At 45.2% G+C, this 26,973-nt stretch overlaps 1 protein-coding gene across 2 annotated transcripts in view; it reads right to left on the bottom strand.

Annotated features, from left to right (window-relative positions):
* Positions 1 to 23,764, bottom strand: part of Sv2b (synaptic vesicle glycoprotein 2B) — a 185,665-nt gene extending 161,901 nt beyond the window's left edge. Inside the window, exon 1 of one of the 2 annotated variants that reach the window (XM_040730190.1) lies at positions 23,508 to 23,764. The gene's annotated coding sequence lies outside the window, so the exon portion shown is untranslated. Of the gene's footprint in view, positions 1 to 22,840; positions 22,997 to 23,507 lie in introns of those variants that run through there. The other variant, XM_040730193.1, reaches the window with a different exon arrangement.
* Between the last annotated feature and the right edge of the window lie 3,209 nt (positions 23,765 to 26,973).

The following is a 26,973-nucleotide window of genomic DNA, read 5'->3' as shown; positions in this document are numbered from 1 at the left end:
ACAAGACGAGAAAGTTAAGGAACTGACACAGAAAAGAAAGACTAAAGGAGAACATGGTCACTTAAAAGCCAAGGACAGGAGCCGGGCGGTGGTGGTGCACACCTTTAATCCCAGCACTCGGGAGGCAGAGGCAGGCGGATCTCTGTGAGTTCGAGGCTGGGCTGGACTGACAGCCTCCAAGACAATACAAAGAAACCCTGTCTCGTAAAAACCAAAAAAAAAAAAAAAAAAAAAAAAAAAAAGCCAAGGACGGTCTTGTGAGAAAATCAGCTTCTATCATTTACTCTGCCCAGTCTCTGTTTTGGTTCTTTTTTGTTTTGTTGTGTTGTGTTGTACTGTATTGTGTTGTGTTGTGGGGTTTTTTTTCTTTTTTTGCTATGGTAGACATGACAAAAGAATTCACTCTCTTTTGAATAAATTTGGGGGGGGCAAAGAGGCATTTCCTGACAGCAAAAAGTTTCAGTGTGTATATTAGCTGGTTTTAAGGCACTGTGACAATATCTTACATAATAACTTCAAGAAGAAAAGAGTTCTTTGGCTCATGGCTTAAGAAGGGAACAATTAGTTCTATCTCACAGTTTCAGGGGATTTCAGGACATCCATGGGCATGGGATCATTTATGGTGGCAGGAGTATGTGTCAGAAGCACTTCCGATCAGGGTCAACCAGAAGTAGAGACTGAACTCGGAACCAGTGGCAGGCTACAATATTCCCGTTTTTATGTGTAAAGGTGTTTTGCCTGTATCAATGTCTGTGTACCACATGTGCACAGTGCCTTCAAAGCCCAGGAAAGGATGTAAGAACTTCTTGAACTAGAGTTATAGATGGTTGTTAGCTGCCATGTAGGTACTTACTGGAAATGGAACCCAGTCCCCTGGAAGAGCAGCCAGTGATCTTAACTGATGAGTTATCACTGCAGCCCTACAATTTTTTTAAAGATTCATTTATTTGTGTGTATGTCTGTGTACTTGTGTGTGTGTACATATGTGTGCAGAAGCACACACCTATGCACATACATGGAGGACAGATGAGGAAATCAAGTGTCTTCCTCTATCACTCTCTATTCCTTTGAAGTAGATTCTCTCCTGAACCTACAACTCACATTTTCTCTAGGGTGCTAGAAGCCAAAAGTCCCAATGATGTTCCTAGCTCTGTCCTCCTCAGAGCATCAGCTACAGGTATATATGGGTCTCTGGGCCTGTCCTGTAGGTACTGCACTTAAACCCTGATCTTCATGCTTATATAACAATCATTCTCAACCATTGAGCCATCTCTCCAACTCAAGGCTACAGTTTTCAAAACCCCTCCCTAATGGCCCACTTCCACCAGCATGCCCTCACCTCCTGAAGGTTTGACAGCCTCACACAACAGCATTGCCATCTAGAAACAAGTACTCAGAACACAAGCCAGTGCGATTTGCTTCAGACCCATACCATAACAATATGAATTATAAAGAGCCCCTGGTCCCTCAGTGGATCTGAATATGTGTCTGGAGGATTTTCCACAGACCACACTCCTCCTCTCTCTCTAGGACTTCGTGCTGGTCCTCACACATAGTTGAGGGTTTCTCACTTGCTGGGGAAAGAGATGCCATTAGCTTCACAACCCCCCCCCCAAGAGACCTGCGTGGGGAGTCGTGCATAGCAGCCTGGCAGAGGAAACACCACTGGCATCACAGATACAAAAAACTGTAAACTCACAAATGACAAATTCGTGACTTCCCTAGAGAATAAATAGCGAGAACAGATGGGTCCTGAGGCTGGAAGATTGCATGCAAATCTTAATAGAACTTCGATAATTTAATGAGTGTGGTGAAGAAAGAATGGCAATGCAGTTCCAGAACCAGCACTAGAACATAATCATCCGCTCTGGTGTTTAACCCCGGGATAACTGACTATATTGAGGAATGCGAGGTCACAATGTGAAAGTATTTCTCCAGGGATTTAAAGCATCTTTCAAATGGACTGGCACACAGAGCAACACAGTGCACCCCTTTTTCCCTATGCATCTCTACAAGACACCTCTTCAGACAGCAGTTCCCAGGACTGTCCCAGATGATGTACAGATGAGAGAGATGACTTGAGAGAGACTTGGTAGGGGTGGACAGATGAAATGTAAGGACCAAGATCAGGATCGTGCCTTGAGGAGATCAATAATCTAGGTTTTCCAACTTCCCAACTCACCCTTTTCCAAGTGAGTCTCTGGATTGCTTCAGTGAAGGCATGCTTCATAAAAAGAAGACATGAGATAAAGAATCTAATGGCCTGGGTCAAAACCCAACAACTCACCAATTGTGTCTGGCAAGGTACAGGCTTGGCTTCTGTGTTCTGTGTGGGAGTTCATTTCCTTGTAGGACTTGTCATAAAAAGCACAGAGAGTCTACTCTTCAGAAAGTGATAGGCAAGGGAGCTGGAGAGATGGCTCAGAAGTTAAGAGCACTGGCTAGTCTTCCAGAGGTCCTGAGTTCAATTCCCAGCAGCCACATGGTGGCTCACAACCATCTATAATGAGATCCCACACCCTCTTCTGGCATGCATATGCATAATAAATAAATTTTTAAAAAAAGAAAGTGATAGGCAAATTTGCAGCATAACCTTAGAACAATGATTTGGCTTCACCACTTTGGTATCTTCATTCATCAAACGGAGAAGAAACAAGTCCTCACCACCACCAACGCGTGTCTCATGAACAGCGGCAAGCTCAGGAACCACTCTGTAGGTAATTATTGAATGGGAGAAGCCAGAGCTTGACTCTTTTGGTTATTCCTGAATACATGATGCCCTAGTTAGGGACACTATTGCTGGGATAAGACACCGTTCCCAAAGCAACTTGGGGAGGAAAGGTTTTATTTCAGCTTACACTTCCAGGTAACAGCACATCACCGAGGGAAGTCAAGGCTGGAACACAAACAAGGGAGGAACTTGGAAGCAGGAGATGAAACAGAGACCATGGAGGAGTGTTGCTTTCTGGCTTGCTTATAGTTTCAGAGGGTTAGTTCAACATCATCACAAGGAAGAGCATGGTGGCATTCAGACGTGCAGACAGACATGATGTTGGAGAAGTAGCTGACAGTTCTACATCCAGATCCACAAGCACCAGAAACAGAAAGACACTGGGCCTGGTTTGGGTTTTTTGGCCTCTCAAAGCCCACCCCCAGTGACACACTTCTTCCAACAAGGCCACACCTATTCCAACAAGGTCATACCTCCTAATCCATCTCAAGTATTGCCATTCTCTGATGACTAAGCATTCAAAAGATGAGCCTATGGGGCCATTCTTATTCAAACGATGACACATGAATACAAGCTCTGGCTTATGGCCTGTCCAAAATGCATGTTCTTCAAACTCTTTGTTTTTTTTTAATGTCTAACAGATGTTGTATGTATTTACCACATGTAACATGTTGTTTTTAATATCTTCATTCACTGTGGAACTGTCACATAAAGCTAATTAATGGGAAGACCAAATAGATAGGGGGAGAAACAGAAGGGGTAAGGGAGGAAATATGGGGAGGGACAGCTAAAACTAAGGGGTCGTTTGAGGGGATGATGTGGAAACCAATTGTGGTAGACGCTTTTTAAAATGTATACATTTGCAAGAAATCTAAATGGAATCACCAAATAACAGGGGAAACGATGCCCTAACTAGGCATCTCTTACCAACAAAAAACTTCCAGTGCCAGGAATGGGTTACATCTAAATGAGTTGTTGACCAAAGATGTTCCATGGTAATCCTTAAGCAACACAAGCTATTGCCAAGACTACTGTTTGTTCTTTACAAACTGATAGTAAGGCCCTGTTGCTGAAGACAACATCTATATAACCAGTTAAACATGGAAAAAAAATCAAGATGTTGCCTATGTAGAGCCTTCCTCCTTACTGACCAGTGCTCATGGTACTGGAAGATACTCTGCTCTACAACAGAGGAGAAAAGTAAACACCAAGCAGCTTCAAATCCTTTGATCTACAATGGTGACCTGACTTCAAGATACGTTGATACAATAGCGGCACGGAAGTTATGGGAGTAACCAATCACTATCTGGTTGGATTTAAGGTCCACTTCATGATATGGAGCCCATGCCCAATACTGCTCAGGTAGCCAAGAACCTGAGACTATATAGGCCATGGACCTAGGACAAAACCTAATACTGCTGTTCTGATAAAGAAATGTAGTAATAAAGTAACTCCCAGGAACATTCTGCTATACTAACAGATCAGTATCTTTTTTTTTTTCTTACGAGACAGGGTTTCTCTGTATTGTTTTGGAGGCTATCGGTCCAGCCCAGCCTCGAACTCACAGAGATCCGCCTGCCTCTGCCTCCCGAGTGCTGGGATTAAAGGCGTGCGCCACCACCGCCCAGCACAGATCAGTATCTTGCTCAGCCATCAGAGAAGCTTCCTCCTGGAACAGACAGGAACAAATACAGAGACCCACAGCTGGAATAAGCAGGAAGTGAAAGATCTTGAAACACTCAGTCTTAAATGGAATGTCTTCATCAAATCCCTCCCCTTAGAGCTCACAAAACGCTACAGAGGAAGTCGAAAGACTGTAAGAGCCAGTGGGAGTGAAAAACACCGGGGAAACAAGGCCTTCTAGACACAACAAGACTGGCAGACATATGAACTCACAGACACTACATGGCATCATGTACATGGCACGTACAAATTCTAAGCCAGGTAGGGTCCCAGAACTCAGATGGGAAGTAGGCACAGCCTCCATCCCTAACCCAGAAGCTATCTCCAATTGATAACCACACACAAAGAAAAATTATTTTTCTCCAACAGAGTGTCAGTGTATACAATCCACCCTTCAGGGCAGGTCTCACGCCCAGCAGCAGAGGACCAACACAAAACAAAGTCAATGGTATTTGAGAAAAGTTTTTTGTCTTGCAATACTTTGTCTGGACATTTTTTTAAACTTGCGGGTATTTTGCTTGCGCACTACGGCTTCTGATCTTGTGTTCTATGGGCTTTTTGTGTGTTCTAATGTGTGTGGGTCTCCATCTGTATGTGCTTTTTAGTTTTCTTCTTTCTTAAGTTTATTCTTTGTGTCTTTCACATCATGTATCTGGATCCCACTCATTCCCCTGTCCCTTCATACCCATCCTCTGCCCTTGCAACTTCCCCCCAAAAAATAAAATACAATAAAGTTTAAGAGAAAAAAGAAGAAAGGAGAGAGAAGGAAAAAAATCAATCTCGTCATGGAAGCTGTCTTGTGACACAGTGAGTCATGCATAAACCCTTTTATCCACATATCTTTACTTGTTCATTACAAAAAAAAACTCATTGGTCTGGTTTGAGGCCTCTGGTTTCTGCTATGCTATCAGTGCTGGACCCTCACTGGGACTCCTCTTCGTTATCCTGCTGTTGCCCAGTGTTGTGGAAATCCTGAAGCTTTGGGTCTGCAGGATAGGTCCTCTCACGTGCTCCAGCAGATCACAGATGGGGTGGATGTTGGGGTGGGCCAACACATAATCCTAGGTCTGGACCTGGGTAGCTGCAGGGTTAGTCAGCCTGCCAGTTCTCCCCTGTCCTCACTACCAGGCTGAGTGCTCCTGCATTGCCTTGGTGAGATCACCCTTCACAGAGATGAGCAAGGGGCCGGCCAGTTCTCCTGCTTCCTGTCCTCAGGGCTGGTTCTCCCACACCTACACCTTCAGGGCCAGGTCAACTGTTTTGCCTGGGCTTGGCATAGAGGCCACTCTCCCGAGTGCTGTAGCTGATGAGGGGCAGGAACAGTTCTCCCTCTCCTATGAACACAGGGCTAGCCCTTCCACTGGTCTCAGACATTGATGGGTGGGAGTGGGCTGACAGACACGGGATGACCAGGGCAAGGACATAGAACACACTGACTCTTTTCTTCTGTTTATTTGGTTGGTTGATTGGTTTGTCCTACTATGGTTTGTTTGTTTTTATTTTATCTTATTTTAATTTTTTAAATACTTGAGGGATTTTTTTCTAATGAGAGAGAAGGAAAAGAGTGTGGATTTGGGTTGGTGGGGCAGGAAGGGGGACCTGGGAGAAGAGAAACCATAATCAGAATATTTTGTATGGAAAAAAAATCTATTTTTAACAGAAAAAGGAGAATAAACTAAAATCCATATACAGGGAAAACCTAACAGACAAGTAAAAGAATCTGGAAGGGAGGAGCCAGAGCCAGAAATGGGAGCTCTAGCATTGCATACTGTGAGCTGGCAAAAAGGGTACTCAGAGCTGGGTCCAAATGGCTGCCAGGCAGAAGGACCAGAGAGTTGATGCAGCAGCAGAGACTCCCACAAGGGGATGGTTTCAGTTACTCCTGCTTCCACGACAGTCCCTGGGAAGGCCATCTGGGATCCCAATTTGTGAGCATCATGACCTAACTGTTGATGGAGGAGAGGAAGGAATTTTTTTAAAGGTCTTTACTCCAAGGCTACCTCTGTGCTCATCTGGCATGCATCTACTACACCCTGGATTTATGAGACATGTATCAACAGGACAAGGGACAGCAGACAGAGTTGAGCAAACGGGGGTCTTTGGAGCACACATGGCAAGTGGTCTTCAGGGCCAGCCTTCTGAAGTCAAGAAAAGTCAACAATGTCTTACTTCTAAGATACTAATGTAAATAGAGGTTGGAGAATATCCCTTGTCCACAATGCTTGAGATTAAAACTATTTCATTAGCTGGGTGTTGTGGCACACACTTGAAATCCCAGCACTTAGGAGGCAGAGGCAGTTAGATCTCTGAATTTGAGGCCTGCCTGGTCTATAGAGTGAATTCAAAGACAGCCAGGCCAGGGCTACACAGAGAAACCTTATCTCAAAAAACCAAAATGATAATAGTAATAATAATAATAACTGTTTCAGATTGCAAGGGTTTTTCAGATGTTTAGTATGTGCACATATATACTGAAATGTCTTTGGAAGGGGACCCAAGACTAAATGCGAAATCCAGTTACATGCCCCTTATACACACAGCCTAAAGGCAACTTCATACAATATTCTTCACACACCTGTGTTTATTACTGCAACCTGTCACACATAAAGTCAGATATGGAATTTTCCAACTACAGTGTCACGTTGAAACTGACAGTCTTTCCAATTTTGCAGTATTTCAAATTTCAGGTCCCCCCTTTGGAAATACTCAATCGGTGGATGGTTTTCCAAGGTGGGAGCAGTGTGGAAGAGACTGGGAAGAAGAGATCCTTACAGAACTGGGGCATGTGCAGTTCAGCAGAGCATGGCTTTGCCACTTTAAATGAGAGGTGCTCCGTTTCATAATTATATTCATGAAATATAAGGGAAGCGCAAGGAGAACACTCTCCCGTTGCCGGCTGTAAATGAGCTTTTCGGAAAGTGACTTAGCAGTGACAATGAAGACCTCTGTCTCAAGGTTTCCCACTTCCCCTATCTGCTTCCACATCAAACATTTTTCCAATCATAAAAATAATAATCACAAAGAGATCGGTCAGCTACCTGGGTGGGAAACTTGAATCCTCACTGACTTCAGCAATGAGCATGGGTTATTTCCCACTCCCTTACAAACACAAGAACTGGACCAGATCACATCAGGGATGGTGCATCACTTTATAGTAACCAGAGCCAGGACTTGGGCTCATTGCATGCTAAAGTCAGCCAAGACACTGGGCAGCTTAGACCTAAGCATGAAAGCAAGTAAATTGCTCACCATAGCTGTGAAGTGCCTTAGATACATCTTCCTTTATTTCCTCATCCACTTTAGCCATTTAATCTCCTCTTGAAAGCTGAGAGCTTGTCAAATTAGGAAAGGATTTCTCTTTTAAAAGACAGCTCTTGCCATTGGGAAAAGCTTGCTCTCCCAGAAACGTCAACCTTTTGCTCATTGCAAAGATAGGCTCCCTGCCTCCTTTTTATTTATGTATTTTTGTCTCTACCTTACTCTTAAAAATAGAGCAACTGCCTGAGCATCCTGCAGGGGATTCCATCTGCTCCAGGTCAGACAGAAGCCAGGGATTAACAGTTAAGAGCCAGGAGCCCAAGCAGATCAGTCAGCACGCCCACGCCCCCAGGCCCTGCCTCTGTGCAGACAGAGCTCATTAACCAGTGTATAAAATAGTGGAAGGCTCCACACAGAGCTAAAGAGAGGAGGGACAGATCCATGAAGGAGAGCCAGAGGCACAGGAAGTGGATTTAGCATGTCATTCGCACTGGAAAACTAAGTGAAACATACCAGTAACGATGGTAATTACAACTGTGACAGGGAGGTGGTCCTTTTTGGTATTGTTGTGGCTTAGACTAGCCCTCTAATGTTGATGACTTCTCTGTAGGCAGTTTCCTAAGGCCATGTTGTCTTGGCCCTCTTCCCTGCCTATGAGCTTGTCAGCAAGGTCAGACAGTCCCGTTTTGTGATGCAGCTACTATTGCAGCATCCCTGGGGCCTCTGCTCCTACCCAAAGCATCAGGCTTTTTCCTGGGAGGCTCTTGTAGTTTTCCAAGCCCTTATAGAATCCAACAGGAACAGTTGACTTCTTCCCTTAGCACTGTCACCCATCTTTCTCCACGGGTACTGGCTCTCCATGAAGCTATCTGCCTACAATTTCCAAGCTTTATATACACTCTACGTCTTCACATAGTCCAGAGTCAGAGGATATGCCAAGATCTCTTTTGTGTGGTCTTGCCATTCTTTTTGGGTTTTTTTGTTTTGTTTTGTTTTGTTTTTTGAGACAGGGTTTCTCTGTGTAGCTTTGTAGACCAGACTAACCTTGAACTCAAGAGATCCACCTGCCTCTGCCTTCTGAGTGCTGGGACTAAAGGCATATACCACCACTGCCCAGCTTTGGTCTTCCCATTCTTATAATATCACAGTCAGCAAGCTTCCTAGAACAAGTCATTGTCCTCACTCCCTTCCCATAAGCACCTACAGTGTCCATGAGGGACTCTCACAAGACCTTCACCTGGGTTTGTACAGCCAAACATTTGTATCCTTGAGCAAGCACTTGCTATAGGTGAAGACTCCATGGAGCCTACCTCCCCTTGAGAACCCTATTCTTACAGGAACCTGTGGGCACTAAGGCCTCTTAGAAAGTCTTGAGGGATCTCAGAGGCTGAGAAAGTAGAGTTTCTCTGCCTCCTACCACAGAGACAATTGCAAATGCATGTTCATTGCTGCATTATTCCCAAGAGCAAGGAAATGGAGCCAGTCTAACTGTCCATCCACAGATAAATGGGTGTCCTAGTTTGCCTTTTGTCACTGTAGTAAGAGACTGACTGGAAGCAACATGGGGAGGAAAGGGTTTACTTCATCTTACACTTCACACTCCATCACTGAGGGGAGTCAAGGCAGGAACTCAGAGCAGGAACCTGGAGGCAGGAATGGAAGCAGAGACCAGACAAGAACACAGCTTCCTGTGTTCCTCCCCCATGGAGTCCTCAGTGTGTTTTCTTAGATAACCCAGACCCACCTGCTTAGGGATGTCACGGTAGGCTGAGCCCTCCCACATAAATCATTAACGCCCCCACAGACATGCCACAGGCCAATCCGATGTAGGCAATTCCTCAAATGAGGGTTCTTCTTCTCAGGTGACTCTAGTTTGTGTGTAACCAGCACAAAGGAGATAGAAAAACCATTAGATGCTGGTCTTCGGGGAGGGGGAGAGTAGAGCACGTGTGATATGAAGGGGGGTAACTGGGGAGGGGTGGAAAGGTTCAAATTGGCATAAGGGAGAGGAGAGGTAGTGGGGGAGTCAGCCAAAACTGAGAGTTATGGAAACCCATATGGAAAGCTACTGTTCCACAAGCTAATTAAGAACATAATTTAAGTTTAAGGCCAGCCTGATCTACAGAGAGAGTTCCCGGACAGTCAAGAAACTCTGTATCAAAAAAACAAACAAAAGAAATGAAGGCAGGTAGGCAGGCAGGAAGGAAGGAAGAAAGAAAGGAAGGAAGGAAGGATAGACAGAGACAGAGAGAAAGAAAGGAAGAAGGAAGGAAGGCAGAGAGAGAAGAAAGAAAGGAAGAAAGAGAGAGAAAGAAAGAAGGAAAGAAAGGAAACATAATAAGAGGGAGTTTGACACAAGAGGCACCCCCCACAGGTGGGTAATTCTTCTCCCATTCTTCTCCCAGAGGCCACAGATTATTGAACAAAATCCCAGTACTAGGCATGGGGCACCTCACTATGAATTGTTGGTCAGTAAGGCCCAGAGACCCCCAAAATAATACAGGCTTCTGGCATTTCTCCTGGTTGCCCACAATGACCAGATAATAAGATCTTTTCCTGAAGACACCACACACATCACTTTTACCATTGTGGAACAACAACAAAACATAAAGGACAAAAGATGACTCTTTCTACCTAAGTCATACACTGTAGCACTAACTTTGAATTCAGTCTCAACATAACCAAATCCCGAGAGCCAAGGCCATGTTCCTAGCTCTGTCTGTGCATGCAAAGATGAGGCAGGCTTCCCCTTCCAGGATGCATGGCCCTTCTCCGCACTTTGAGGAGAGGAAACCCCACTGGGAATTCTAGCCAGGGAACAATCCTGTCATTGTGAAGTGCAGTCATACATGACATACCTCATTCTCTGCCTACTTTTACTCTCTCCAAGCAAATACCTCCAAGGTTTTTTGTTGTTGTTTTTTTCCTTGCTTGAAAACTATTATACCGCTGCCAGCTGCTGGGATTACACAAATAAATTGACAATAGCAAAGCAATATGCTGCCCCGTGTTCAGACATCACCATACAACAACAAGGCAGCCTGCAGTGCCAGCTCCTACTCACAGGCTGCAAACAGAAGCGGCACAAAGGAAGGCTACCCACTCTCGCAGCCTCAGGGGGACAGAGTTGCAGGCAATGCGGTCCCAGGGTGGAGTCTCACTCTTCCCTTGACAGTGCGGTCTATGCACAGTGAGAAAATGCAAAGTCACGCTCTTTAGCAAAGTAACTCACCGCAACTCAGATTCACCTCTTCCTCCAAGTGGGTTAGCAGCCCGATGTGCTAACATCAAGCATATGGGGCTTCTAGCTATAAACAAGCTAGCAATTCTGAATGACAATATAAAAAAGTCTGTATTGAGAATGTTTATATGTACTTTATATTCATGGACAGGCATTCCTTATAAAGTCCTGGGCTATGATACGCCCCCCAAGAACAGGGATCATGACTTTCCTGCCTGCCACAGTGGGCCATCAATAAACATTAACTGCACAAATAAACAAACAAAGGTAAAAGAGATTTAAGGAGGAAATCTGCATCTTTGACTTTTGCTCACTGCAACCCTACAGTAAACAAGATGGTTGTGAACACTTGAGCCCCTTAGAAAAAGAAGCTTTGAAAGTCTTCGATGTTCTCCCATGTACGAAGTGTCCTATGAGCATTATTTCAGCAGGAGAAGTCAGCTCAGTGTGGGCCAGGTATCTGTGGGCTCGCCTGCCCAGCAACCATGTTCCCTTCTTAGAGTAGCAACTCCTGACTTCCTTTGAGGAATTCGCCATACCCTCACCTCACACAATTTTGGCTTATCATCTTCAGGCCTTTGGGTCTGGGCATGGACCCCAACGGGGCCAGGCAGAGTTCTCTTAGCCCAGAGTATGAATCTTGATCACACAAAGCCAGAAAAATCATGGTGGGAGCCATCCCTCATGCATGCATCCAAAAGCTCATCTACTAGAGCAGGTTGGACTGTAACAGACACATGGAGACTTTGCTAGAACACAGTAGAGAATTAATACCAGTGAGACCCTTCCCACTGAGTCACTATTTTGCTTTCTTAGCAAAATTCCTTGGCCTGACTCCTTTGTGGGAGACCAGAGCAGCATAGAGAATTTCAAGCCAGAAATTCTGTATCATGAATCTACCAGGGGCAAGCCACCTCCCTTCTTACACCCTCAGCCTCTTTCTCCGTAGCATGAAGGAACTGGGGATGAAACGCCCACAAAGGAGCCTTGTATGTTAGGTCAACAGAAACTGGACACCCTGAATCTCAGGCCTTGGCAGCACAAAACTCACATTGTCAGGCCAGCAAAGCTTTGAGTTTAATGCAGTTAATCCCTTGGCTGAAGACTGGGACAAAGAGGATTAACCTCAGCTGAGACAGTCACCGGTGGTCCAAATATAGAGCAATCCCAAGCACACAGAGACAGAACAACCCCCCCTTCTCTCTGGCATTCTTTCCTCTTATGTTCTTTCTCTCTCGTCCTTCAGTAAACAGATAGTTTAACCAGCACCTAAAAGCTAAGTGGTTGGAAGACCAAGATCTCCTCCTCCACGATCCTCCACTGCCTTCCTAAGACCTCCAATACAACGACCCTTGGTCCTCCTTTGAAATACACAGGTTCATACCCACAGCTAAATACTGAACTGAACTCCTGGAACCCAGTGACAGAGAGGGAGGAGTGATGAGCCAAGGGGTCAAGACCGTGCTGGTGAAACCCGCAGAGACAGTGGACCTGACAAGGGGGAGCTCTTGGACCCCAGACTGATGGCTGTGAGGCCCTGAATGTAGTGTCAGTGAGGAGGCCTCGGCAATCTCTGGGACGTTGGGTAGTAGATCAGTGTTTACCATGACACACGAATGAACTTTGGGAGCCCATTCCATGTGGAGGGAACCTCTCTCAGCCTGGACACATGGGGGAGGGCCTAGGCCCTGCCCCAGATAAAGTGACAGACTCTGGAGATCCCCCCATGGAGGGCCTCACTCTCCCTGGGGAATGGTGTGGGGATTCGGTGGGAGGGTTGGGGGGCCTGGTAGAGGGGTAAGGGAGGAGGGGTGGGAGAGGGAGCTGGGATTGACATGTGAAACAAGCATGTTTCTAATTTAAATATATATATATATATATATATTGAGAGAAAAAAAGAGAAACACACAGGTTCAAGGTTCTCCATGTTTAGCACAACTAAGCACCCCACCCTGTCTTCACACTGCTTCAGACTCCCTGTTAGTTCTTCCTGGCTCTACAGGAGTTTGTCAGCTATGCTATTGTTTTGTTTTGTTTTGTTTTGTTTTTATTGCTTTCTTATAGATTCTCTCTCCTTGAAACTTAATGTTTATGCCTTTCGAGAACAAAAGGGGGAGGGAAGGAGAAAGAAAGAGTAGAGGAAGGGAGGGGAGGGGAGAGGAGATGGAAAGGGGGAGGAGAGGAGAGCAGCAGGGGAAGGCAGGGGAGGGGGAGGGCAGGGGAGGGAAGAGGAAGACAGTTCCAGAAGGTGAAGGAAAGTCATGGGAAGAGAGAGAAGGAGGGGAGAGGTAAAGCCAGGCATGGCGGCACACACCTGTAATCCTAGCACTAAGGAATTGAGGCAGGGGAATCACAAGTTTGAGACCTGGCTAAGTAGTACAATAATAGAGACACTGGATAGAATAGATAGATTAGATTAATTAGATAGATAGATAGATAGATAGATAGATAGATAGATAGATAGATAGATTAGATAGATAGATAATGATAGATAGATAGATGATGATGAAGATAGATAGATAGATAGACAGTAGATAGTAGATAAAATGCATTCAGTCTTTGAACATTTACACGACTGTGTGTAAAATGCATTTTCATTTATCACAGGGATATATGTACAATGTCCCCTGAGCCCTCCAGGGTCAAGATCAGGAGCTCATGACATTGCTGTGCCCTCTCCAATGCCATCTTCCCAGTCCCAGAACTCCACCTAGAGCATGTCTCTTTTTCCTTTCCCTCAGACCTGGGCCATATCCCAGCTGGGCTCCCCACATCGGTGCCATCTGCTCCACTCCAGATCAGGCAGCAGTCAGCTTCCGCGGCTGCCAACAGAGCAGAGGCCGCGGGCAAGGCAGGAGGAGTGGCTACAGGAGAAAGCTTCACTGAGCACAGCCAGGAGAGTCACACATTCAGAGGAAGCTGTGTGGGACCCACCAGGGCCTGGGAAAGCTGGTGAGCCTCTAGAAGGCTCTCTGAACCTAATGATGAAGGCAATTCATGCGCCATTTTCCTGTTCTCTCTTGACTTCTCATAGCTGTATTTCAGCAGTTCCATAGTGGGCTCTGGTTACCTCTCTATGGCTTACTTACTGTAAGGTCTTAGAGTAGTTATTTTCTTCTCCCTGGCCAAATAAGGAGTAAAGATTTCTTGCTTCCTAAGCTCCCTTCAGGCCTGGAACATTAAGATCCTACAATCCGGCTCAGGCCTGCCTCTGTCTTGAACATGTTCTGGCTCCAAAAGGCAATCCTCCACTATTTTCCTAAGGCAAAGCCAGTCCATCCAGGATGAAGTGGTGGACAGCGCCATTATCCAGAGCAAGATCTCTTCCTTGTGGCGCACGCCTTTAATCCCAGCACTCGGGAGGCAGAGGCAGGCGGATCTCTGTGAGTTCGAGGCCAGGCTGGACCGACAGCCTCCAAAACAGAGAAACCCTGTCTTGTAAAACCAAAAAAAAAAAAAAAAAAAAAAAAAAGATCTCTTCCTTCTCCTTCGATGGTTCATTTGCATCCTCCATCGTGGAAAGACCATGGACACAGAACTGTGACCCCTTCCTACCTGCAGGAGTTCTGGAAGCACGGAGCTTCTGAAACTCACTGACCATCCAAAGACGGCAACAGAAGTATTCGGTAGCACCCAACACTGAACAGTATGTTTCCACCATTGGACACCTGAAGATCAAGGCTACAAGTTTGGAAAAACCACCTTGTCCAGTATCTATGCAGAGCTGATGGAGAAAGAAATAAAGTTGTGTAAAGATACTTGTGTCTATGGGTTCTTTTCTCTAAGCCTCAGGCTAAATGGTCACAGGGAGAAAGATGTGGTGTCCTAAAAGACACTAAGCTCTGAAGCATTAAGCAGTCACCATGGTATTAGGGAGAATTTTTAAATTGTTTTTTTTTTTTTTTGTCAGGAGAAGATAGTTAATGTGCACAGGAAGCTGAAGCAGAAGGATCAAAAGTTGGATGTCAGAGATAACACGGTGGGAGCAGGGGGTAAGAGCACTTGCTGTACAAACACAAACCTGAGAACTTGAGTTTGGATCCCAGCGCCCGCTGCGCACAACCACAAAGATACCTATAGCCATAGCACTGTGGGGGTGGACACAGGAGGGTCACTAGGATTTTCATGCCCCCAGCCTCCAGTGAGAGATGTTATCTGAAAGGAATGTGATGAAGAGTGACAGAGCAGGACACCCAATGTCCTTCTCTGGCCTCTGCATGCATGTTCACAGGTGTGCATACCCACACAGGCAAATGTAAACATCGCACACACACACACACACACACACACACACACACACACACACACACACACACCCTAAAAGAGGAGGAGGGAGGGAGGAAGAGAAGGAGAGAGAAAGAGAGAGAATTTGATTTGAATGCAAATGTGAATGCTGTCTTTCCAGCCACATAGCTCTGAAGACTAGCAGGAACTGGTGGCAGGCACAGCAGAAATTTCTACAGCAAACAGATAAAGCACAAAGGCAGAAGACAGGAGGCGAGAACCCATGAGTTCCTGGGTGCTCGTAATGTGCTAATGATCCAGTCATCACTGCTTAGTGTTCTCCCAAGCCACTAAGGAACCCCCACAACAACCCTTGGCCAGCAGAACAAGGACAACGACGATTGCTCATTAGTGCATGTCTATCTGCAGGGTGGAGAAAGAAAGACTCCCAGTACAAGACGATGGGGCAGACTTGGATGGGAACAATCCCCAGGGAACTCTGATAAGAAAATCTGAGCCTATACACTCCAGGTGACTGAGAAATTTCCATCTTGAAATGCCAACACACTATGCCTCACTGCAGAACTGACTGAGGAGGCTGCAATCTGATAGAAAACAGACTGGTTTCCCTCAGAGTTATGTGGACCATCTCTGGCCCACAAGGTTTATAATTATTCACCTGTCTAACACTGAACACTCGAGACCTCATACAAAAATACCTAGACAGCACTGCAATGCCACATGCAAGTTCTCGGGTCTCCCTTCACATAGGATTGCCGCATCCTCCAGCTGATATGGTGATGCTCTAGCTAACACTGAGTTCAACACAATTCCCAGTCAAGGAATGAGAAGAAAACTGCAGAGCTCTTGGGTATCATTGTCATCATCGTCATCGTCATCATCATCACCACCAACATTTAATAGCTGAGAAAAGCAAACCTCCAAAGAAATTAAACAACGTACTCAAGTTTACACAACCAGAAAGTAGCAAAACAAGTTCAAACTCAGTTCTGTCTGATGCCAAACCCATCACTCCATCCTAAACTCCCTGTAGCCAGAACTGTTGGCCACATTTAAAAATAAGGTGAGCTTTTATTACCTCCTCTGAGTGTGTATTTGTCTGTTTTCTATTGCTATAACAAAACACCTGGGGCTGAGAACTTTATTAAAAGCTACTGACTTGGCATGCTGGTTGGAAGGCCTAAAGGCCATGACTGAGTGACAATATCTGTATGCCTTCTGGTGAACCCCAACGAGTCAGAGAAGCAGACAAAAAAACAGACATGTTAAAAAGGTCTTACTTCATACAACCTGATCCTATGAGAGCTAAGCTACTCCATGAAGCCAATGCTAATGCTTATGGGGGAACAATGGCCCCATGAGCTAGTTACTTTTCTCCACCTTTCAAGAACTCTGTCACCTCAGGACTATCACACCAGTGAGCAAGCCCCCTGTGTATGAGACTTTGAGGGTGTTGTGTGAATTTTTCTTAGAGATTTAAACGAAGTCTTCTCCCTCTGACCGTGTTCCCAAGTTGATCTTGGTGAACCAATGAGTTTATTTGCTTATGTACAGAAGTATGAGAGAGAGACTACTGACAGAAGGATGGTTGACCACAAAGCACCCACATCACCGGAAGTTCTCACCTCAGCATGGACAGTGACTTCCCATGGCTACAAAAATGGAGTCCCAGGTTCAATTAATCTTCCAGCCTCACATCACAGAGCACAGCACCTGTACATCTAGAGATATCCAAACTCTATATCTTAAGACCATGAGACCATATGCAGCTGGGGCAGAATTGCATACAATGGGGAATAGGGCATACAGAACCGAGTGATTGGAATCTCAGATGAGGGTCAAAGGACCATTCTCATCCTCTGTTTCTAGGAGGGAAACTCAGCCTTATTGAAGGGCTCTTAGAGTAAACACAGGTCTCTATTAAGATAGCAATGGCTGTTATTCTCACATAAACTAAAACTGAACCATAGAAAGTTTCCATTTTTCTTTATCATTTTCTTTCTCTCTCATACACACACAGACACACACACACACACACACACACACACAAAACCACTTTCAATTATAGCTTTTTCTTATTCCAGCCCTCCTAACCCAGATATTACAAAAATAACTCATGCTTACCCCAAGCCAGCCACTCTCTGAGGAGTCATTGAACAGCACCTAGTCTGGGATGGAAGCCCCCCCAACCTTCCCATTTTCCAGTAAGGCTACTGCCTATGTCTCTCATTTTATAAACAGACACACATTATGCAAGATACTGTAGACGTGGGATTCTTCAAGCAAGCTGGTGACTAGCTTTCACTCAGCATAAGTTGATTTAAATAGCTTTCTCTCCCTTTCAGAATTCTTCCTTGCCACTTCTGCTTCATCTCAAATTAAAAGCAGTACAATAATAATCCAAGAACATCACACCCCTGAATTTCAGCCACTTCTCCCTGGAGGATCTTTTCTTCTTTTTTGGTAAGTCTGAGCTATTTTTCGGTTTCCCCGTGTTTTTGTTCCCTGCTTTGTTGCTTTGTGTTGCTTTCTGTGAGACACAAGCAATTGGAACCTTCACATTTAAAGCTGTTTTTTAACCCCCAAGATCTACAGTAAGTCTCCCATGAGACCTTGAGAAGAAAGGGAAACTCTTCAGGGAGTTACATGTCATGGCCCATCAGAGCCAGCATTCGCAGTCACCTCCAGTCTCCTCTAGTGGAACCGCTGCGTTCATTCATCCTGCAGACAGTCACTGAGCACATGGCTGGCAGGATTCTGGACCCTGACTATATAGCAGTGACTTGGCTCACTGAAGGGACAAATAAAGACCTTGCTCATGTTATTCAAACTTAAGTCTCCCTCCCGGGCTTCTTCCCTGAACTCTACACCTTTAAATACATCTATGAACTTGACCTCTCTGTTGGTATCCAGTGGCTCATCTTCAACATCAGAAATGGTTAATCTATCCAGTCCCTTAGCTCAAAGCAGTGAATCATCTTTTCTTATGCCCAAAGAGTAACTCATTCCAAATCTTGTCTTCTCTACCAACAAATACATCCAGAATTTGATTGCTTCTTACCAACACAATTACCATCCCATCTGATCCAGACCACCATCATCTCTTCCCTAGATCACGAAGGTAGCTAGCACCCTGACTTACGTTGCTATCCTAAGCTGTAAAGCTCAAGTGGTCACTATGAACCATAAGTCAGATAAAGGCAGCCCATGCTCAGAATTCTCCAGGGGCTTCCCATCTCATTCAAAGTCAAATCCAAAGCCCACCCAAAAGCCCTGGATTCCCCGGCTTCATGATACTCTCCTGATATCATCAACTATTATGCTCACTGTTTCTCGTCTGGCTCTTTCTACTGAGGCCTACTTCCTGTTGCCAGCACTCTGTTGCCTCAGGACCTTTGCATACTTTTACTCTGCCTTGGAAGGTCCTTAGTGACTCACTCTTCCATTTCCCTCACACCTTCAAATATCTCCCTCCTCCTTGCCCTATCTGCTGTTCCTTAATTGCAGTACACATATATTCTTGTATTCATATATTTGCCTCTCCTACTGGAATGAATGATTCATGGGGTGGAGTTCGCACTGTTTGACTGCTGCATGCCCTGACTATGACATGCTTGGCACTAAAGAACACTCTATAAATATTTAGTGAATTACTGCTTAAAGATTCATGGAAACACAGGAAAAAAAACAGTCACAGGGAAAGTCACAAGGGGACCCATTCAAGCTGGGTCCATGGAGAAAGGAGATTTAGCCACGGGAACTAAAATCTTAATGTATTTTTGTTAATTCTTTGAGATTTGTATCCACGCATACAACGTATCTTCATCATATTCACCCCTGATTCTTCCTCCTAACAACTCCTAGTTCTAATACCTACACCCAACCTCTCCCAGTTTCATGTACTTTCTATGCATGTGCCTATCCAGCCATCTGTCTTTTTATCTGTCTACATACCTATCTATCCATCCATCCATCTATCTGTCTGTCTGTCTACATACCTATCTATCCATCTATCTATCTATATATGGACTCCAATTTGTTCTGCCCATGTAATTTCCAGTGGGCCATCCACTAGGGCACAGATGACCTATAAGGAACCACCCTTAAAGAAAATTTAACTCTACCTGTCAACTGTTAACAGGTTCTCAGCTATGAGTAGGGCTCCTGAACCTTCTCTCCTCCATGCACAAGGGAACTTTAAGTATTAAGATCCAGACATGCCAAATCCTTCCCCTCCCTGTACCCTGCCCCTGCTCTTTGCAATACTGAATCTAATTGTTTCTCGGCTGACTAAAATCAACTGAAAGAGTGAAATCTATTTCTTTACACCTCATACTGGCTTCCTTGTATGTTGCTTTTGTTAATAAACAAGGATCAAGTGATGGTATGTCAACTATATGTTTAGGCTTCAAGAGGCCATGTATAGTTCCATCCTCTTTCTTTCTTTTCTTCTCCTTCTCCTTTGGTCTTTTATTCTGTACAAGTAGTTGGGGTTGGCCTTGAACTTACAATACAGCAAAGGATGACTGTGTATTTCTGGTTTCCTGCCTCCACCTCTCACATGCTGATATTTCAGACATGTATCACCATGCCAGATTATATGATAATGGGGATCAAATCCAGGGCTTTGTCAGGCAAGCCTTCCCCAGCCCACACACTTCCACTTTCTCTTGGCTCTCTATCCTTGCCATGGGAAAATGCCCAGCTATGCTGGGAAAAGATGAGAGACAAAAATGATCAGAGCCAAGTCATCCCAAATCAGCCATTTTTCAGACTCTCCATCAAATTTGTTCATCCAAGTCACATGAATAGGCACAGCAGAGACCAGTCAAGCACAACTCAGATCTGAAGATCTCTCAGCCACTCCATGCACATGAGAGAAAATAATAAATGTTGTTCAAGGTCAGTGAGTTTGAAGGTGTCTTATCCCATAGCCTCAATGACAAGACAAACCCTAAAGTGTGTGACCAGTCCTTCAGGTAGGTATCTAATCAGCTTTGCTCCCTGTGGCTTGGATATCATGGTAGGGGTCTGCATTCACACAACTAGTCATGGAACACAGTGCCTCAGCCACTGAGGATCAATAGCCTGGCATGCAGATGAACGAAGCCACTCTGACACAGCCCAGGGAGACAGATCAGGTTTCTGAGACTAAGAAGTGTGACTTAGAGCCAGACCTTGGATGGGAAAATGAGCAGAAATAAATGTTGTTTTCTGAGATGGATTGGATAAGGGCCAGTCAGTCACCCTGACCTTGACCCAGCCTCCCCGCATCCTATTTCACAGATGCTTTGACAAGGTTCTCAGTCATCAACCCCCATTTTGCTCATGGAACACTGCAGTAGGCTTACTGCACCACAGAGAACTGATGGAGCCCTCAGATCCCCAAATACTGCTTTCTCCAAAGGGCAAAACAGCAAGCTGTGATCTTTATATTAAGCTTCTGGATGGAAGCCCCAAATAAATTCACAACCCAGCCAAACATAAATGCACTCCATGGTGCAGTGAAGGTCAGTGTATTTCCAGATGATCCCATCCTTTCCATAGTCACAGAAATTCTTGCCAGAGAAAAGAGAACATGGGCTGGCAAGGACAACACATGCTGAACTGTTCACTAAAGGTGACTCTGGTCCATTTGGACCCAGCTCTCAGTCTGGGTTAGAGGAATCTGAGCCATCTCCTAAGTCCCTGCTTGCCTTGCAAAGATGTATCCCTCCTTCTTGCTGCATTAGAACATGTTTTGAAAGGCCCAGGTACCACTCCCTTCCAAATAACCTTTTTCTAAACACGGAGCATAGGAACTCAGCCAAGTCCCTTAAACAAGAAGTCAGTACCTTATCTTAGTGACAAATATATAAGCATAAATTACAAGAGGCAAGACAACATTGACCCTTGTCATATTATCTTCAGTTCTCACCATGACTATCCCCCTGGGTCACACAACTCAGCTTCCTGGGTCTCTTTCTTGTTCTCTTATGAACATGTTTGTCTCTTGTCTCTGGCCTTTGTGGGCTCTGTTACTCTACCCACACGGCTTCCTCCCTCACTTTCCCCAGAGCTGATCAGACGTCCTTGTTATCAAAGATTTCCCTGACCACATAGATAGGTATAGATAGATAGATAGATAGATAGATAGATAGATAGATAGACAGACAGACAGAGAGATAAATAGATGATAGATGTCAAACTCTTGCAGCATTCCTCATGCTTCTTACTCTGTTTTCTTTTCTCCATCACAATAGCCCCTGAGCTAATAACATGCTATATACTTTCTTATTTGTTGATTATTACACACACACACACACACACACACACACACACACACACTGATAAATTCTATCCCCTACATATGGAGAAGTACCTGGCACCATGGTAGGAACTCAATGAACAAACTTTCACTTCTTAAGCAGTGACTTCATGCCTGATGGTTAATATATGACAACTGTTTAACAGTAAACAAGTAATTTTGAGTGTTTTACATAATTATCATGACAGAGCCATTGCTTCCATTTTACAGATCAGGAAATCAAAGCCCCCCCCCCCGAAAAAAGGCTAAGATACATGCCTAAGACCCACACCTGCTGTCTTTGAGCAGTCAAGGCCACACTACCCACAGTGTGCCAGGCTATTGTTTAAACATCATCTGGGGGTTTCGGTTACAAAATGCATGTAAGGCACACTTCTGGAAACAGGAATAGCCCATGAGCACTTCTTTCTGTCATTGGTCACTTTTTGTCCCAGAAGAATCAACCCCAAGGCTAGATGTTCCTCCCCCCAGAGTAGACTGGCAGTAACAACTTTAGCTTTCCTTTATTCCATCATGGGGGACAAACAGGGTCAGAGTCATACTGGGCTGTCCTGGGACATGAACAGCATGGAATAAAATAATAAATAAATAAATAAACACGAAAGTTGATCTGCTCTGAAACTCTCTTGGAGTTTCCCAGAGACCTTGCCATGGTAAAATGCATAGTCCAGGAATTTAGGGAAACAGTTATTGAAAGAAGAAAAGTGAAAAGCCTGGCCTGCCTTGGTGTGTTTCACCCTCAGTGCCAGCCTAGTCTTGCTCTGCAGACATAAGCTCGGCCTTTCCATCAGCAGTGATGGTGATGGGATGGGAGAGGATTGTGGGTTACTGAGGAACAACGGTCTAAGAAACAATCCAACCCCTGCTAAGCCCCACGGGGGCTTCGGTTTTTTTTTTTTTTTTAAATAATGCCCTTCTTTTCTCTGCAGCCACGCACTCTTGTTTTCACACCACCTTCCCGAACTGGTGACACCTCCTGACTACAGGTGTTTGTCCCCCAGCGGGTGCGAGCTTGTGCAATGTTAGGACTTTGTTTCCATCACCTCTGTATCCCTAAGTATCAATCCCACCTCACCTCTGACATGTATTAGCATTAGGTGTATATTTGCTGACTCAGGGAAGACGCTGCGAGAGCCTCACATATCAACTGCATCCTCTAGCAAACAGAACAAGTCGCCTCTTCTGCACAGGGCAGGCAGCAAAAGCGTAAAAGAAACCTCTCTGAGCTGTCCGCAATGACCCCCATCCCTCACCTGCCCCTCCCTGAGGCCCAGATCCACCCGCATTCACCTTCCAAACGAGTTTAGGAACCAGCAAACATCCCCCAGCGCCCCACCCTACCTTACCAGAGCCCAACACATCGACGTTAAGTTACCTTTAAACTGCACCTGTTCCCATCTGCGTTTTCTGGATAAAAGATAGCAGTTGAGCAACCGCTCTGCTGCACCCCGGCAGATGAGAGATCTACCACCCCTCTGCTGAAGGAACAGCAGCGCCTTGCTCCTCCCTGGCTAACTGCATTTGCTCACCCATCCCTGCAAAACAAATCATGTTCTTTTCCTTGCGCTAAAACCCATCCATCAACAAATCCTGAGTCCCTAAGAAACGACTCCCACCCCCTCAGGGGGCGCCCTCCACACAGAAAAAACACACAATCCCCAGTCCAGAGCTAGCAGGTGTAGGCATGTGTTTAATCTGTTCTTTGAAAACAAACCGGTCTATGAGGAGTAGGGTTGAAACTAAAGGGATGCCCAGGAACCGTGTGGAAATCAGCTATAAACGTCAGTAGCCCAAGTTGGGAAACTATTTACCGCGCCAATAGTTGACGCGGTTTCACTCCTAGTCCTGGGGAAGGCCACGTTCAAAGAAGCGCGCAGCTCCGGGCAGCAGCAAGTGCTCCGTTTCCCGTGCTGTTTTCCAACTCAGCTGTCCTTTGCAGCTTTTCCCATCAACCGCACCCAGCGGTCCCAGCGTGAGGCTCAGCCTTCCTGGCCTGGGAACCCCGGTCTGAGCGCACCGCAGCAAGGATCGCTGTCCCTTACCTGGTTGGAAAATCCGCAATGAGCCGGGCAGCAACCGAGCAGCGTCAGTCTGGGCAGCCGCGGCTAACGCAGCAGCGCCCGGGGATCCCTACCAAGGCAGGCTCTTGCCCGGAACACACCTTCACCGCCCCACCCTCGTCGCGGTCGCCACCACCCGCCTCTGTGCAGCACGCTCCCGCCTCCCTTCAGCACCCCAGCTCTCCCAGGGCTCCTCTGTTCAGCTGGATCAGAGCCTAGCCTAGGCGCTGTTCTTATTCACTGCAGAAAGCAAAAAACCTAACTCCTTTTCGGATTCACAGAGTTCAGGATAGGTTGAAAGGGAGCCAGCGCCCACTCCAAGTCCCGCCCTCCACTTTCTGAATATGCAGATGGACAGATCGGCAAACTTATTCCATTAGGTTTGTTCCCAGTTAACTATAATTATCTTGCTCTCCTTACACCCCACCCCCACCCCCTACTTAAGGCGACAAGGTGCATATGGCCCCAAGTCCAGTCCCCAACTATGCCTAACCAGGGTATGTTAGAGGACAAAGTTCTCGGGCAGGAGAATCCTCGGATTATGCTATCCCCAAACTACCTGAAATAATGGATGTTGACAAATAACTCTGGCCTTGTTAACTCCTTTGGAACTGAAAAAGAGCTTGCTTAACCAGTGAAGGGTCCAGGGGGAAGGGAGGAATACTCGTAGGGTGTGGATATATTGGAGAACGGCGGTAGCCATTTTCCTCTTTCCAATATCCCCAACTCTAGTTTGTAGCTGGCTAACAACGACAATTCAGTCAGCCTGGAAAGACTTTTTCCAAGCATGGGGCTCCTTGTAGAAGGAAATAAAGAGTAAAATAATCATTAAAATCGATTTAGGGGAATAAGGAGGACTACTGGGAGAAGGAAGTCTGTGCACCATTTGAGTACTGCCATCAGGGGTCAGAAGAAGGCATCAGATACCCTGAAACTGTAGTTACAGAAACTTGTGAGCTGTCATATGGGTGCTAGGAATTGAGCCCTGGTCCTTGGAAGACTAGAGTGTGCTAGTCTTCCAGCCCCAAATGATAGTATTTTTTTAAGAACAAAAATAAAGAAAAAAAAAAAAGAAGGTAACACAAATGTCTGTAAGTAAATAACTGGGTAAATAAATTACTATAGTAATTGTTAGGGTCCGAGAGAAGCCCCCAGCCAAAAAAAAAAAAAAAAAAAAAAAAAAAAGACCAACAGTATGTATGTAATAAACAAGAGTGCTTTATTCCAACATGTTGGAAGGGCACATATCAACCCCCAAAGAAGGTAGTAAGCGTCTTTAAAGATGAGTTAGGGGAATTTCAGGGAGAAGGTATTAATCTGGGGCTGATTGGTGGAGGAAAGATTGGTTGGAGACCCTAGTGGTTAGGGATTTTCAGGTCCCGGATAGGAAAAGCTGTCTTTAGTTATCAGAAGACTGTGGTCATCCGCTGAACCAGCAGAGGGCCAAGGGGTCACATATTAATTAATTGTCCCTGAGCTGTGGTTCTACCTGAGAACTGTTTGCTTAGCTCCAGTCACCTCCATTAAACTGAAACTAAGGCCAGGTCCCTGGAAGGGACCATTAGAAACCTGCCATGGCTCTGGTCTGGCTCCCTGGTCCTCTCAGTAACATTAAAAATTATGCTAGAGAAAATAACGAAAAAAAATGAAGTTGGATCTTTATATTGCATATAAAAACTAACTCATAATAAATTAAAGGCCTAAGTACAAGAGTTAAAATTATAAAATCTGCTGGGAAGTGGTGGCGCACGCCTTTAATCCCAGCACCCTGGAGGCAGAGGCAGGTGGATCTCTGTGAGTTTGAGACCAGCCTGATCTACAAGAGCTAGTTCCAGGACAGCCTCCAAAGCCACAGGGAAACCCTTTTTCAAAAAACCAAAAAATACAAAGTTATAAAATCCCTACAAAAATTATGACATTTCATTAGACAATTATTTCTTGGATACAATCCCAAAAGCCTAGACAATTCAAAAGCTAGTTTATTGTGTCAATATTCCTGTAGCCCTAGCATTCAGGACGCTGAGGCAAGAGGATCTCAAGTTCAAGATGAAAGACCCTATCTGAAAAATCAAAGTTTTTTCGGTGTGTGTGTGTGTGTGTGTGTGTTTGTGTGTGTGTGTGTGTAAGAAAAAGAGAGAAAGAACAGCAAGTCAGAACTCCTGTTCTTTACAAACCTGCTCTATGTTCAAGGAATTTTTACCCAGGTGTGCCCGGGGTTGAATTGTCTCACTATGCTTATCACAGGACTGGTCCTGCAGGGAAAGCTTTCTTTCTCATCATTTCCATCTGTCTTTTCAGGACCCCACCCAGCCTGTCACCATTCAGCTTTCAACAGATTGTCTGTGTGCCAGTACCCTGAGCGCTTCTGGCTACAAACCAGCACATGGCACCAGCTCTCCAAAAAGGAATCCTCCTGCTTGGAACTTGGTCTACCTGGGCCTCTGCGCTTCCAGTGACCTCCAATACGTTTTTAACACCATTTCTATAATTTATCCATCTTTAGTGGATTTCTGGCTGCACGGGATGAGTGACTCTGTTAGATATGACCAGGCATCAGGACCCAGCTTGCTGATTTTCCGTCCTCACAATATTTTTCTGAGGTCTGTAGCATTTTCTCATGGGTTATGTAACCTGCCAAAGTGTGAATAATAGAACGTAGTGAAACCAGGAGAGAAAGATAAGCTGTCTGGATCCCAAACCAGCAGTGGTAATGACCACCACAATCTCCAGTTTTGAGAATAGCCTTCCCTTTAAGGGAAAAGGAATGGAATCCTGATGTCTAACTAAGAATCGAAAAGAGATAACAGTTTTAAAGGGCTCTTTTGTGATCTATCTGCTTTGAATCAAATGCATAAAGAATTTGCTTTGAATTCAAGGCACGTCTCTCACCAAAATTCTAGTGTAGAAAATTAAATTAGTTTTCCCTATTCCTCAAGACCCAAAGCACAAATTTCATGCACTCAATAGGGGTTCCTGTTTACTTTTCTTCAATAAATACAAGGAACCATTCAATTGTTGGCATTTTCCTGTCACAGGAGATTATTATCAAGTGTGACTACCCCCCCCTGTCATTAATATGAATACTTCTCAGAAAACTTGTTTGTTATTTCAACTTGAAAATACGTAAGTACAGCTACAGCTGAAACTCTGCTTAGAAGATCAAAAGTCACCACTAGATGGTATGGAAAAATCCACATTGTGCTTGTGTTTTGTAAAAGCCAGACACAGGGGGAGCGCAGGGGCCATTGGGCAGTGCCTGGTTCCAGGCTGCAAAAGGCAGTGACAGATAAAGCGGAGTGGAAGCCACATGTTCTCAAAGTCCTGGGATTCACTCTGCAGGCCTTTGACGAATAGAAATGTGATCACAATCCCTTCTGTGGTTTCCTCCACTCGCTGCACTGCCAGAAAGGGAGTCCAGATAGCAATAGACCCAGAATTAGCTCTGATT

The sequence above is a fragment of the Mesocricetus auratus genome, unplaced genomic scaffold, assembly GCF_017639785.1.
Source record: "Mesocricetus auratus isolate SY011 unplaced genomic scaffold, BCM_Maur_2.0 Super-Scaffold_4256, whole genome shotgun sequence".
Lineage (NCBI taxonomy): Eukaryota > Metazoa > Chordata > Mammalia > Rodentia > Cricetidae > Mesocricetus > Mesocricetus auratus.
This window is presented reverse-complemented; position numbering and strand designations above follow the sequence as displayed.